Source organism: Dasypus novemcinctus, chromosome 12 (assembly GCF_030445035.2).
Source record: "Dasypus novemcinctus isolate mDasNov1 chromosome 12, mDasNov1.1.hap2, whole genome shotgun sequence".
In the NCBI taxonomy this organism is placed as follows: domain Eukaryota; kingdom Metazoa; phylum Chordata; class Mammalia; order Cingulata; family Dasypodidae; genus Dasypus; species Dasypus novemcinctus.
The window spans coordinates 20779149-20793671 of NC_080684.1; the positions used below are offsets into that span (position 1 = coordinate 20779149).

Here is a 14523-nt window from a genome sequence, read left to right on the forward strand (position 1 = left end):
CTTCCTTGTAGGGTGTCTTCCTGCTGACCAGCAATCTGTGGTGCTGGGCTTTTATGTCACATGGCAGTGCACAAGGAGGTTTCTTCTCCTTTCTCTTCTGGAACTCCTCCCATGGCTTTCTCTCTCTTTGTCTGAATTTGATTCTGCTTTTTAAAAAGACTCCAATAATCTAGATTAAAGCCTATACTATTTCAGTTGAGCCAAAAATAACATCTTCTAAAAGTCCAATTTGCAATGGGTTCACACCCACAGGAATGAGATTAAGATTAAGAACATGCTGTTTTCTAGGGTAGCTAATCAACTTTCCATAGTGAGAAAAGGAAGAAAGGGTTGCATGCTGATAGGAATGTAAATTAGTTAAGCCACTTTGGAAAACTAGCTTTACATTATCTAGATATGTATATATGTAGTATAGATATGCCAGCCCTATGATCCAAATTCCATTCCTGAGTACACCATAGAAATATTATATATATATATATACACATGTACACAAGGAGTTGTATACAAGAATATTAATGGCAGAATTGTTTGAACTAGTAAAAAACTAGAAACAACTCAATTACCTTTCAACAATAGAATGCATAAATTGTGATATAATCAGTACAGTGAAATTCTATATAGAAATGAAAATAATTGAAAAGAATTTTATGCAACAATGTGAATAAATCTTACAAACATTGCTAACAGAAGGAAGCAAGAACACAAAAGAATACATACGATATAATTCCATTTATATATTTTTCAAAAATAGGCACTGACACTTTAAAATTTACTTTTAAATGATAAAGTAACTCATTGAATTAAATGTTTAGCTGTAAACATGAAGACTGAGTTACTATTTTGTCTAAAGAACTGTATTTTTCCCTTAGAAATTAATGAAGCCACAGACATAGTTGGACTTGCTATTCTGCTTGTATTTGTCTAGTATCAGCACCAGCCAATCACTGACGTGTGGAGGAGGTGATGCCTGAGCTGAAAAGAGAGAACTGATACTTTTAAAATAAGTAATAATTATAACAGATACCATTTACTGAGAGTTTATGTGCTAGCCATAACTATATGTGTTTATCATTTAATCCTTACAACAATACTTTCAGGTGGGTGTTATTATCCCTACTTCTCAGTTGAGAAGACTGAGGCTTAGAGAGATAGTAACTCAAGGTTACATTGTTCTCAGAATTAGTGGCAAACCAGATTCCATTCCAGGTCCCTCAGACTTCAAACCCAATCACTTGACCATATTTTAATGCTTCCTTTCCAAATAAATCCAAATAAGTTGAATTAAGTTGGAAAGTAACATGTAAGGGAAAGGAAGTTTCGAGATGACTTTCAACAGATAAGGTCAGATGGCGAAGGGTCTTAAATGCCATGGTAAAGAGTTTTCACAGTTTCTTGACAACAATAAAGTAACTGAAGTTCAGGGGTTGACATAAGCAGAGGAATGACAAGATAAAAGTTGTGTTGTTGTTGTTTTCCTAAGGTTGTTTTAGAGAGATCATTCTGGTGGTAATATGGATTAAAGAAGAGTAAAACTTGTAGATTAAAGAAGGGTAAGATTTGAGACTGAGTGACCAGTTAAGAGGTTGTTGCCTTTCTCCAGAAAGAAAGGATGCAGGCCTAAACCAGGGATCACATACTCCAGTGGCCTGCAGGAACCAGATGTGAAACACAAATGAGTGAAACAGGTAGATTTTAAGACAATAGGGAATGGTGGTAACTGTGGAAAATAAAAAGCACATGATTTATCTCAAAAAAAGACAGCCACTGGAGAGCAAGAAGATAGTGGGATAAAAATAAAAAATAAAAAGACAGCCACTACTGAACTCCAATCAATTGTTCTTATGCAAGAATACAAGAATGTGGCCCCATATAGCTGGATCTTCCAAATTTTCAAGAAATGTTTAATGTAATTTTTTTTTCTTTTCAAAACTACACGAAAACTAAATATTGCCAAATCTGAACCAAAGGTCACCAGTTTGCAACCTATAGCCTAAAATAAGGTAGTGTCAGTAAAGTTGAAGAAAAGATACAAACTCAAGTGGTTATTATGAAGGAAGAATTGAGCAAATAGTGATCATCCGGGATGTGGAAAGTAGAAGAGAAAGATAATAGTAAATAACTTATAGGCTTCCATTTTGGTCAGCTGTGAAACATAAGTAGGACATTTTAAAGGATTTTCAGGTGCTCGCTTCGGCAGCACATATACTAAAATTGGAACGATACAGAGAAGATTAGCATGGCCCCTGCGCAAGGATGACACACAAATTCGTGAAGCGTTCCATATTTTTGGGACATTGTAGATCCCCCCAGGGCCCACTGGATGGAACGTGAGAGAGTCTGGGCTATGATGTGGACCGTTGACTATGGGGTGCAGTGATGCTCAGAGATGAACTTACCAGGTGCAAAGGATGTGTCATGATGATGGGAGAGAGTGTTGCTGTGGGGGGAGTGGGGGGCGGGGGCGGTGGGGTTGAATGGGACCTCATATTTTTTTTAATGTAATTTTAAAAAATAATAACAAATTAAAAAAAATAAAAATAAAAAAAATAAAGGATTTTCAGGTAGCTATAGCTAATCAACAGCAGGGACATAATAAGATTTGGGAAGAAGAAAGAAGTCATTTTCAAACTGTACTACTCAGTTCTCTACCCACTACTCCCATCCCAACATCTTTGGCTCAGAAGCTTCAGTGATGCCTGGTCAAACTGGACAAAGTAAACCAGTTCCAGAAAAGTCGATTAGAAACACTGATTCAGACAGAACCATCCAGAGGGGCTTCCCAGTGAGGCCCAGTGGTATTGCCTGATGATGCCAGCATGGTGACAGACCTGGTGACCTGTGGTTATAGCCAGTGACCAATCCCATTGCAAATGTAAGATCAGGGCAGTTGACCCAGTTGGGGGTCCCAAAAGTTTAGGAAAATGAAAGAACAGGAAATCCAGAAAATCTTCTTTCCTCTTAGAGGAAACACTGGGATAGATTTCAAGCCAATTGAGACTATGACCCATCCCATCAACCCTGGCTGTTGGATTTTATGACAGCCACATACTGGTCACCAGGCTTCCCAAGTTTGTGATGAGTTTGTTCCCAAATTCACTAGTCTCTTCTACCTCTCCCGTAAATACCACGCAGTAGGGCTGGGAATCCAGTCAGAACCACGCTCCACCATTTTATTAAAACAAATTAAAAATTATTACTATATAAACTTGATTTGTACACAGCACTCTTAATTAATTTCATTTGAAAATCCATAGGGGAAACGGACTTTGGCCCAGTGGTTAGGGCGTCCGTTTACCATATGGGAGGTCCGTGGTTCAAACCCCGGGCCTCCTTGACCCGTGTGGAGCTGGCCATGCGCAGTGCTGATGCGCGCAAGGAGTGCCGTGCCACGCAAAGGTGACCCCCGCGTGGGGGAGCCCCACGCGCAAGGAGTGCGCCCGTGAGGAAAGCCGCCCAGCTCGAAGGAAGGTGCAGCCTGCCCAGGAATGGCGCCGCCCACACTTCCTGTGCCGCTGACAACAGAAGCGGACAAAGAAACAAGACGCAGCAAATAGACACCAAGAACAGACAACCAGGGGAGGGGGGGAATTAAATAAATAAATAAATCTTTAAAAAAAAAAAAAAAGAAAATCCATAAACTAGTTTACTTCCGCATACAGGCCTTTGAAAGATATGGGGGAAACAATGCCTACAAGGACAAGGGAGGGAAACGGACTTTGGCCCAGTGGTTAGGGCGTCAGTCTACCACATGGGAGGTCCGCGGTTCAAGCCCCGGGCCTCCTTGACTCGTGTGGAGCTGGCCCATGCGCAGTGCTGATGCGCGCAAGGAGTGCAGTGCCATACAGGGGTGTCCCCCGCGTAGGGGAGCCCCACGCGCAAGGAGTGCGCCCATAAGGAGAGCCGCCCAGCGCAAAGGAGGGAGCAGCCTGCCGAGGAATGGCGCCGCCCACACTTCCCGTGCCGCTGACGACAACAGCAGCGGACAAAGAAACAAGACGCAGCAAAAAGACACAGAAAACAGACAACCGGGGGAGGGGAGGGGAAATAAATAAATAAATAAATAAAATAAAAAATCTTTAAAAAAAAAAAAAAGGACAAGGGAATTGGCTAGTTATTTCTAACTTTGATACCCCACAAAGGAATAATGAGAAAACAAGGCAGTTAACAAACAGCTTAAGGTTATGCAGGAAAGCTAAAGAGGCTCCTCAGTACCTTAAAAGGGGGCCCTTATTACCTGCAGCAGAAAAGCTGACATAGCTGAAAACATGGTAAGGACTTAGTAAATTGAAGAGCTTCAGAGAAGCTTAAATGCTGAACCAGGGCAGTGCTGTTATGCTAATATTAGGGCCAGGGTGGGAAAATCTGGGGCCCAAAATATGGATGGTGATATCTGGGTGGAAGCCCCCAAGGATTTTGGCTTTGCAGATTCCTCTGACCCCTCAAAGCTTACAGAGGTGGCCCACCCATCCTCAGCAAGAGCTAGCACTTCCCCCATGCAGAAAAGCACAGCAGAGGCCTCTCCCCATAAAACAGGTGTCCCCCTCTCTCTCCTAACCCAGACCAGCCTCCACCTCATCTCCCTCATCATCAATAACTAGGGTTGAATCCCAACCTAACCCACCTGGAAATACACTGGATCTGAGAAGGGAGGAAAGAGATTGTACCCCAAAGGAGCTGTAGAATTAGTTGGCATATGCTGATAGGACCTACAGAATATCCTGGAACTGGATTTTGAAGATGCTTGATCAAAGGAGATCAAAACCTAAGATTAGATAAGCAAGAATTCATTGACATTGGATTGTATTAAATTCAAATATTCTACGTTTACCTGATTACTATGTAAAGATTAGGGCTTTGATACGACCACTTCATTAGGACGTGCAGGGTGGAGTCCCCACCCCCTTGGTGGGCTATATAAATGGACACTCACTCAAGGAGAACACAGAGGCAGATACTCAAGAAAAGAGAGAGAGCTACATTAGACACAGCAGAGGCCCCAGAAAGAGAGATGAGCCATTTGCCTGGTAGTTTACAGTTGATCTTGTAAAGAGACAAGAGCTAACCCGGAAAGAAATGAGTCCCAGGAAGAGAGACAAGCCCTATGCCATTGAGATCAGAAGAAACTGGGACCACGGAGCCTTAAGAGGAAGAAGGAAGGAGAGACCAGGCAGAGATCAGAGACCATCTAGCTTCAACATGCAGCAACTGACTTTGGTGAAAGAGCAACCTTGAATTGGACTCTGTAAGCTTTTACCCCAAATAAATACCCTTTATAAAAACCAGCAAATTGCTGGTGCATCAGCACCCCTTTTGGCTAATACAACACCCTGGCAAGGACCCCAGGGAACTGGGCGAACTCACTGCTAGGGTGGCTCCTAGAAACCTGGAAAAAGTGATGGCCAACACTCAGAAAAATGAATTGCCCTGGCAGAAAGCATATACGAGGAGAAGGGCATGCTAGAATTGATCTATTATGTGAAGCCAAAAGAACTGCCAGAGGATTATATTCCATGGCAGGGCCCAGAATACCCCCCATTCACCAAGGCAATCAGGAATGCACTGGTGAGAGGGATACCAATACTACTTAGAAGTTCATTGTTGCTTCTCATCTGCAGGCCAGGACCGAGCTCAGTAAAAACCACTAGGATAATGGAGCTCGCACATAATAGAAGCCAGGTAGCAGCACTTAGCTGTTTTAGTTTGCCAAAGGGTTGCCTATGCAAAGTTCCAGAAATGTGTTGGCTTTTATAAAGGCTCTTTATTTGGGGTAAAAGTTTACTGTTTCAAGGCCATGAAAAATCCAACTCAAGGCACCATTAGAGGTGCTTTCTCACCCAAGTCAGCTGCCACATGTTGGAGCAAGATGGTGGACAATCTCTGCCTGGACTTGGCCTTCCTGTCCAGGGTGTCTCCTGGAGCCCAGTTGAGGACAACCAGCCATACAACTTGTCTCTTACCAGGCCTATTCTCTCAGGCTTGGCTGCTCAGCTTTCTTCCTGATTTCAACTGCAAATGGTTCCCTGGGGCCTCAGATGCTTGAGCCTCTCCTTTCTGTCACATGGCAGGGTCAAAAATGGCAGAACTCCGGGGGGGCGGGGCAAGATGGTGGCTGAGTGAGAGCACCTGATAATCTCTCCTGCAAAGAAGTGGCTGGGCAGCGTTGGAGGTTCTTCGGGACCAAGCTGTTTCGGGATTTTTGCAGGGCAGGAGGTGTCTGGACATCGATTTGGTGGGAAGGTAACAGAGAAAATTCGTCTATAAGATATAATTGAGACTCTATTACACAGAGGTGGGAGCTGCACGCAGGACGCTCCCTCCTGGTGTGGGTGGAGCCATGGCACCGGCGCTGAGGCGGTGATTTCTGGAGGCTCTGTGGTACTGGGGAATTCATAAGCCCTGAGCGGGCTATTGGGGGTTTAACAGGACAGGAGGCCTTTGCAGACCGATTTGGGGAGACAAAGGGGCGTTTTATTGCGAAGTGGGGAATTTTTTATTGTGGACACAAACAATAGCGCTTCCGCCTAGAGCCCCGCCCCCCCCAAGCCCGGCTGCCGATCTGCAGCAGACTTAAATTGCTAGCAATAAAGAGACGTCACCAGGAGGCTGTTTCAGGGTCTGGCAGGGTGGGAGACATCTGGAAGCCGATTAGGGGAATATTTTGCGAATTGTGGGAATTTCGGTTTTGGACTGTTATCGGCGTTTCTGGCTGGAGGGCCACCCCCAGGCCTGGCTACTGATCTGCGCCATTAAATTAGCTGCAGTGTAGAGGTGCCCCCAGGTGGCTGTTCCAGGGGATTACAGGGTGGGAGGGGTCCGGAAGTCAAATTGGTGATACATCCACAGAATAGACCCCAGTGAGTGAGTGAATTGCGGGGTTCAGACACATAGGATAGAGTTTGCGGATGTGACCTCACCCATAGGGCTGGCACCCAGCTGCGGGGATCCCTGAAGGCTGTGTTGCATTGCGGTGCTCCCAGGCTCCCTGTTAACTGGATTTGAGGTTGCCAGGTCTGAGTCCCCTAAACCCTGGTGGCCCACACCCCAGAGACTCACACCTCTTGAGTCTTCAATATCTCAGACTTTCATCCCTGAATCCATCACGCCCTGAGGTCCATCTGAGGTCCTTGAATGTCCTAGCCCTCAATGTTTGTGTTTTTTCTTTTTTGTTTTGCTTTGTTTTGTTTTTATTTTTATTTTATTTTATTTTTTATTTTATATAATTTCCTGATTGCTAACATTGAATTATCTCCTAGTCTTTTCTCCTAGCATATTCCCCAAAGTATTTTTTTTTTCCCCAGTTATTTAGGGTTTTTTTGTTGTTGTTGCTATTGTGGCTGTTCTATATCTTTCTTTTCTTTTCCCTACTTGTTTCCCTCCCTTTACCCGCCCCCTTTTTCTTTCTTCCTTTCTTCTCTTTTTTTTTTTTTTTTCTCTCTCTTGTCCCTCATTTTCTTCTTATTTTATTTTATCTTAATTATACAATAGGTGCTGCAGGGAACACCTCACATTTGCTGGGTTTCCTCGTCCTCCACTGCCTAATTTCTGTGTGAATTGATTTTGGCTACCTACACTATCCCTTTTCCCCTACATCTTGATATCTCCCATCATCTACTGTCTCTCCCATATTTCACCTCACTTTCTTTGATCCCCAAAGTGTCTAACTTCTAAATCTAATACCTTTGTTTTGTTTTCTGTCTTTTTTATCCCTCTTGAAACTACTGCCTTTCTTTTCTCTTTCCCTCTCTCACGAAAACAATAGCTTTTTTACTTCATACCATATTCCTCCCATATTCAGTCGACTACCTCATTATTGGTACTCTACTTACTGCTGTAACTCTACACAACTTACATGAATCTATTATGCATCCTCCCAGATCTCATATTGTTCCTCTGTTAACATTCATCACCAATACTACTTTACACTTTTTCCTTGCTTACACAATTGCCTTTCCCTGGCCCTAATACTTTCCTTTAAAGTGAACTCAACCAGCAATAAGAAATTAGAATAAGAAGAACAAAGTAACAAAGAGAAGATATAACATTTACGCAAAAACAACAGCAAATTAATCCCCAAGACTAGACAAAGAAGCTAAGGAACTGATTAAACCCGTCAAGATAAAATGATGACCAGACAGCAACAAAAATCTACAAACCAAACCAGTAATCAGGAAAACGTGGCTGAATCCAATGAACAAACTAAAAACCAGGAGGGGAGCAGAACTTCGCACAAGTAATTAAAGATCTCAGAACATTTATCACCAACAAATTTAATGAAGTAAAGGAAGAGGTTAACAACATGAAGACAACACTTGGAGGGGAAATTGCAGACATACGCAAAAAAATAACAGATATGATGGGAATGAACACCACAGTTCAAGAAATCAAAAATACACTTGCAGCAAATATCAGCAGACTAGAAGAGGCAGAGCAGAGAATTAGTGATGTGGAAGACAGTACATTGGAAATCAAACAGATAATAGAACTGGTCGATAAAAAGATAGAAAAAATCCAGCTAGGACTTAGGGACCTGAATGACAATGCAAAATGCTCAAACATACGTATTATAGGCATACCAGAAGGAGAAGAGAAGGGAAAGGGGTCAGAAGGAGTGTTGCAGGAAATAATGGCTGGAAACTTCCCAAATCTACTGAAAGAGACAGATGTACATATCCAAGAAGCACAGCGCACCCCAATCGTCATAAGCACCAACAGGCCCACCCCAAGACATATACTTGTCAAATTATCCAACGCTCATGACAAAGAGAAAATTCTAAAAGCAGCAAGAGGAAAGAAAACCATCACATACAAGGGAAGCTCCATAAGATTAAGTGCTGATTTCTCATCTGAAAGCATGGAGGCAAGAAGGCAGTGGTATGATATAGTCAAGGCACTAAAAGGAAAAAATTTCCAACCAAGAATACTCTATCCAGCTAAACTAGCATTCAAAAATGATGGAGAGTTCAAAATATTCACAGACAAACAGAAATTGAAAGAGTATGCCAACAAGAAACCTCCCCTTCAAGAAATTCTAAAGGGAGTTCTGCAGGAAGAAAGGAAAAAACAGGACAGGCAGAGTTGGGGGAGAGTGTAAGAGCAACAAAAAAGACAAAAAAAGAAGGGAAAAAAAACAATAGACAAAATATGACAAACACATGTCTAATCAAAATATGGCTAACACAAATAATTCCTTGAAAGTAATAACACTGAATGTCAATGGATTAAACTCACCTATCAAAAGATTCAGACTGGGACATTGGATAAGGAAATATGACCCATCTATATGCTGTCTACAAGAGACACATCTTAGACCCAGAGACTCATGGAGGCTGAAAGTAAATGGTTGGAAAACAATCATACAAGCAAACAACAACCAAAAAAAGGCAGGAGTAGCTATATTAATATCAGACAAAATAGACTTTAAATGCAAAACAATTGTGAGAGACAAAGAAGGATACTACATTTTAGTGAAAGGGACAATCTGTCAAGAAGATCGAACAATCATAAATATTTATGCTCCTAACAAGGGCACCTCTAAATACGTGAGGCAAACGCTGGAAAAACTAAGTGAAAGAATAGATGTATCTACAATTATAGTGGGGGATTTTAATACACCACTATCAAATCTGGACAGAACATCTCAAAAAAGAATCACTAAAGAAACAAAATATTTGAACAGTATATTAGAGGAGCTGGATCTAATAGACATATATAGATCATTACACCCAAACACAGCAGGATATACATTTTTCTCAGGTGCACATGGATCATTCTCCAAGATAGACCATATGCTAGGCCACAAAGAAAGGCTTAATGAATTCAGAAAGATCGAAGTCACACAAAATAATATCTCTGACCACAGTGGAGTGAAGCTGGAAATTTGAAAGGGCCAGAGGCCCAGATTTCACACCATGATTTGGAAATTAAACAGCATACTCTTAGAAAAACAGTGGGTCAAAGAGGAAATCTCAAAAGAAATCAATTACTACCTTGAAACAAATGATAATGATAACACAACATACCAAAATTTATGGGATGCAGCAAAAGCAATACTGAGAGGGAAATTTATAGCCATAAATTCATATATCAAAAAAGAAGAAAGAGCAAAAATTGAAGAACTAATGGCACATTAGGAGGAATTAGAAAAAAAAAAAAAGTAATCCAACAGGAAGAAGAAGGAAGGAAATAACAAAGATAAGCACAGAACTAAATGAAATAGAAAATAAGAAAGCACTTGAAAAGATAAACAAGACCAAGAGCTGGTTTTTTGAGAAGATCAACAAAATTGACAAACCTTTAGCAAGACTAACAAAGAAAAAAAGAGAGAAGACGCAAATACACAAAATAAGAAATGAGAAAGGAGGGATCACCACTGACCCCACAGAAATAAAGACTATCATAAGAGGATACTTTGAAAAACTATATTCCAACAAAAATGACAATTCAGAGGAAATGGACAAACTCCTAGAAACACATAAGCAGCCCATATTGATGAAAGAAGAAATTGATGATCTCAACAAACCAATCACAAGTAAAGAGATAGAATCAGTCATTAAAAACCTCCCAACTAAGAAAAGCCCAGGGCCAGACGGCTTCACAGGTGAATTCTACACATTCTGGAAAGAACTAACACCAATCCTGCTGAAACTATTCCAAAAAATCGAAACAGAAGGAACATTGCCTAACTCCTTCAATGATGCCAACATTACCCTAGTACCAAAGCCAAACAAAGACACCACAAGAAAGGAAAATTACAGACCAATTTCTCTAATGAACCTAGACGCAAAAATACTTCACAAAATACTTGCTAATCATATTCAACAACACATTAAACAAATTATACACCACGACCAAGTGGGATTCATTCCGGGTATGCAAGGATGGTTCAACATAAGAAAATCAATCAATGTAATACACATATAAACAGATTGAAGGAAAAAAATCACATGATTATATCTAGAGATGCAGAAAAAGCATTTGACAAAATACAGCACCCTTTCCTGATAAAAACACTCCAAAAGATCGGAATACAAGGAAATTTTTTGAACACGATAAAGAGTATATATGAAAAACCTACAGTCAACATTGTTTACAATGGAGAAATTCTAAAATCCTTCCCTCTAAAATCAGGAACAAGACAAGGATGCCCACTCTCTCCCCTTCTATTTAACATTGTCTAAGAAGTACTTGCTTGAGCACTGAGGCAAGAACCAGATATAAAAGGCATTCAAATTGGAAAGGAAGAAGTCAAAATTTCATTATTTGCAGATGACATGATCCTATACATAGAAAACCCTGAGAGATCTATAACAAAGCTTCTAGAACTCATAAATGAGTTCAGTAAAGTCGCAGGTTATAAGATCGATGCGCAAAAATCAATAGCATTTCTGTACACCAATAATGAGCAAGATCAGGAGGAAATCAAGAAACAAATACCATTTACAATAGTAAATTAAAAAATCAAATATTTAGGGATAAATTTAACTAAAGATGTAAAAAACTTACACACTGAGAACTATACAAGACTGTTCAAGGAAATCAAAGAAGACCTAAATAAATGGAAGAATATTCCCTGTTCATGGATAGGAAGACTAAATATTATTAAGATGTCTATCCTACCAAAACTGATCTACACATTCAATGCAATCCCAATAAAAATCAACACAGCCTTCTTTAAGGAACTAGAAAAACTAACTATGAAATTTATTTGGAAAGGAAAGAGGCCCCGAATAGCCAAAGACATATTGAAAAAGAAAAACGAAATTGGAGGAATCACACCACCTGACTTCAAAACATACTACAAAGCTACAGTACTGAAAACAGCATGGTATTGGCATAAGGAGAGACACACAGACCAATGGAATCGAATTGACAGTTCTGATATAGAACCTCATATATATAGCCATATAATATTCGATAAAGCTACCAAACCCTCTCAACTGGAAGAGAATGGCCTATTCAACAAATGGTGCCTGGAGAACTGGATATCCATATGTAGAAGAATGAAAGAGGATTACCATCTCACACCTTATACAAAGATCAACTCAAGATGGATCAAAGACCTAAATATAAGAGCCAAGACCATAAAGACCTTGGAAAGCAGTGTAGGGAAACATCTACAGGACCTTATAAGAAGAAATGGCTTCATGAATATCACACCAAAAGCACGAGCAGCAAAAGAACAAATAGATAAATGGGACTTCCTCAAAATTAAAGCCTTCTGCACCTCAAAGGAGTTTGTCAAGAAAGTAAAAAGGGAACCCACACAATGGGAGAAAATATTTGGCAACCATATATCTGATAAGAGACTTATAACTTGCATATATAAAGAACTCCTATATCTTGAAAATAAAAAGATAAACAACCCATTTAAAAAATGGGAAAAAGATTTAAACAGACACTTCTCCAAAGAAGAAATACAAATGGCTAAAAAGCACATGAAAAAATGCTCCAAATCTCTAGCTATCAGGGAAATGCAAATCAAAAATACAATGAGATACCATCTTACTCCCATAAGATTGGCAGCTATGAAAAAAACAGAAGAATACAAATGCTGGAGAGGATGTGAAGAAAGGGGAACACTCATCCACTGCTGGTGGGAATGCAGAAGTATCCAACCATTCTGGAGGACAGTTTGGCGGTTTCTCAAAAAACTAACCATAGATTTGCCATATGACCCAGCAATATCACTGCTGGGTATATACCCAGCAGAACAGAAAACAAGGACACAAACCGATATATGTACACCAATGTTCATAGCAGCATTGTTCACTATCGCCAAAAGTTGGAATCAACCCAAATGCCCATCAATAGATGAGTGGATCAATAAAATGTGGTATATACACACAATGGAATACTACTCGGCTTTAAGAACAAATACACTACAAACACACATGATAACATGGATGAATCTTGAGAACCTTATGTTGAGTGAAGCAACCCAGGCATTGAAGGACAAATACTACATGACCTCAATGATATGAAATAAGCAAGCTGCCTCAGAGAGCTAGAGACTGGAAGATAGGCTTACAGGAAATCGGGGAGGTTGGAGGAAGGATGTAAGCTGACATCTGCAGGGGTGGAATCTATGATGAGCTGGTGGTAAGTATGAGCACAAAGAAGAGATAAAATGGGGGCAAGGTGTTGCCTTTGGGTGGGGCTTTGCGGGTTTGAGGGGGGCTGGGGATGGGCGGATGGGTAATATTGCCAAAAAAATTGGGGGGAGGGAGGGGCAACATACGAACATAGGAGAGTGTCAGGTGTTGGTTGAGAGTAAAATGCTGAGAAAACCGTATCAAAATATAATTAGGAGGGTTACCTGTTTAGGATGCTCGGAGGGGATGGTCTGACGCGGGACGGACTCCTGGGGAATGTCTGAATGCTCATTTTGCCAGGGTGGGTTGTACCATTGGGTAGAGACCCAAGTAATGAGAGTGGGGGTGGACCCACATCCTGGGGAGGACTAATGCCATCAAATAGAGGAAACTGTATCTCTCGAGAGAAAGGGTGGCTCCCAGGGCATTAGGGCAGTTGAGCAAGTCAGGCCCTGAACACTGCTGCAAGTATCTCTGGACATGGCTCCTCGCGAAATGGAGATTGGCTGTCGCTGTGGGCCCCAAGGGGAGGGGAAAATGGATGTTGAATGGATGGAACCAAGGTAAATGTGGGGGCAAGAGAGGAGTTTCGCGAGAGTACACAAGGATGGATATAAAACATGTAATATTACACCAAAAACATATAGGGGACGACAGACTAATAATGTAAACCATAATGTAAAACATAGGATAACTAAAAAATTTAGAAAACTGTATAGCCTAAAGTATGGACCACAATGTAAGCACAGATGTCACCTTGTTTGAAAGCTATAGTCTCGGAGTCTATACATCAGTTTCAGTAAATACGATATGAATAAGTTAAAAGATTATCGCCGTGGAAGGGAAAAGGTTTTATGGTGGATGTGTGGGAGTACCGTATATTGTATATATGAATTACTGTGATCTAGGGCTCTTGTGAAGAGAAGCTCAATAATTAGGAAAAAAGAAAAGAAAAAGACAGGAAGTAGTAGTGTAATGTAATCAATTCATTACAATTGATGAAAGCATTTTGGAGCATTGCCACTAAGCATGGATTATAGTTTACATTGTAGTTTACTCTTTTCCGCACATTTTTTGTAGGTTATGGCAAGATATGTAATGGCCTGTATCTGGCATTGTAGTGTCATTCAGGACAATTCGTAAGTCCCAAAAATGCCCCCATATTTCACCTGCTCTTCCCTCTCCAAGCCCTCAGAACCTACAGTGACCACTGCCTCCACATCAATGATATAATTTCTTTCATTGCTAGAATCACAGTAACTCTATATGGCCATGAGAAAGCATTATCCACTGAAAGGGCACCAAACAACAAAGTGGACGAAATTTCTTGATGTTACACCTTCATCAGCCTCCCCGGAACTAGGGTGGCTATAGTAACAAGATGGAGGCTCTGCTGGCAGACTCCCACTTACCACCAACCTAGCTACAG

At 40.9% G+C, this 14523-nt stretch overlaps 1 non-coding gene across 1 annotated transcript; it reads left to right on the forward strand.

Moving 5' to 3' along the window:
* The first annotated feature begins 2184 nt into the window (after nucleotides 1-2184).
* On the forward strand, nucleotides 2185-2291 carry LOC131280795 (U6 spliceosomal RNA). Its single transcript, XR_009188469.1, has one exon. It is a non-coding gene; the product is annotated as a U6 spliceosomal RNA (small nuclear RNA).
* The last annotated feature ends 12232 nt before the right edge of the window (nucleotides 2292-14523 follow it).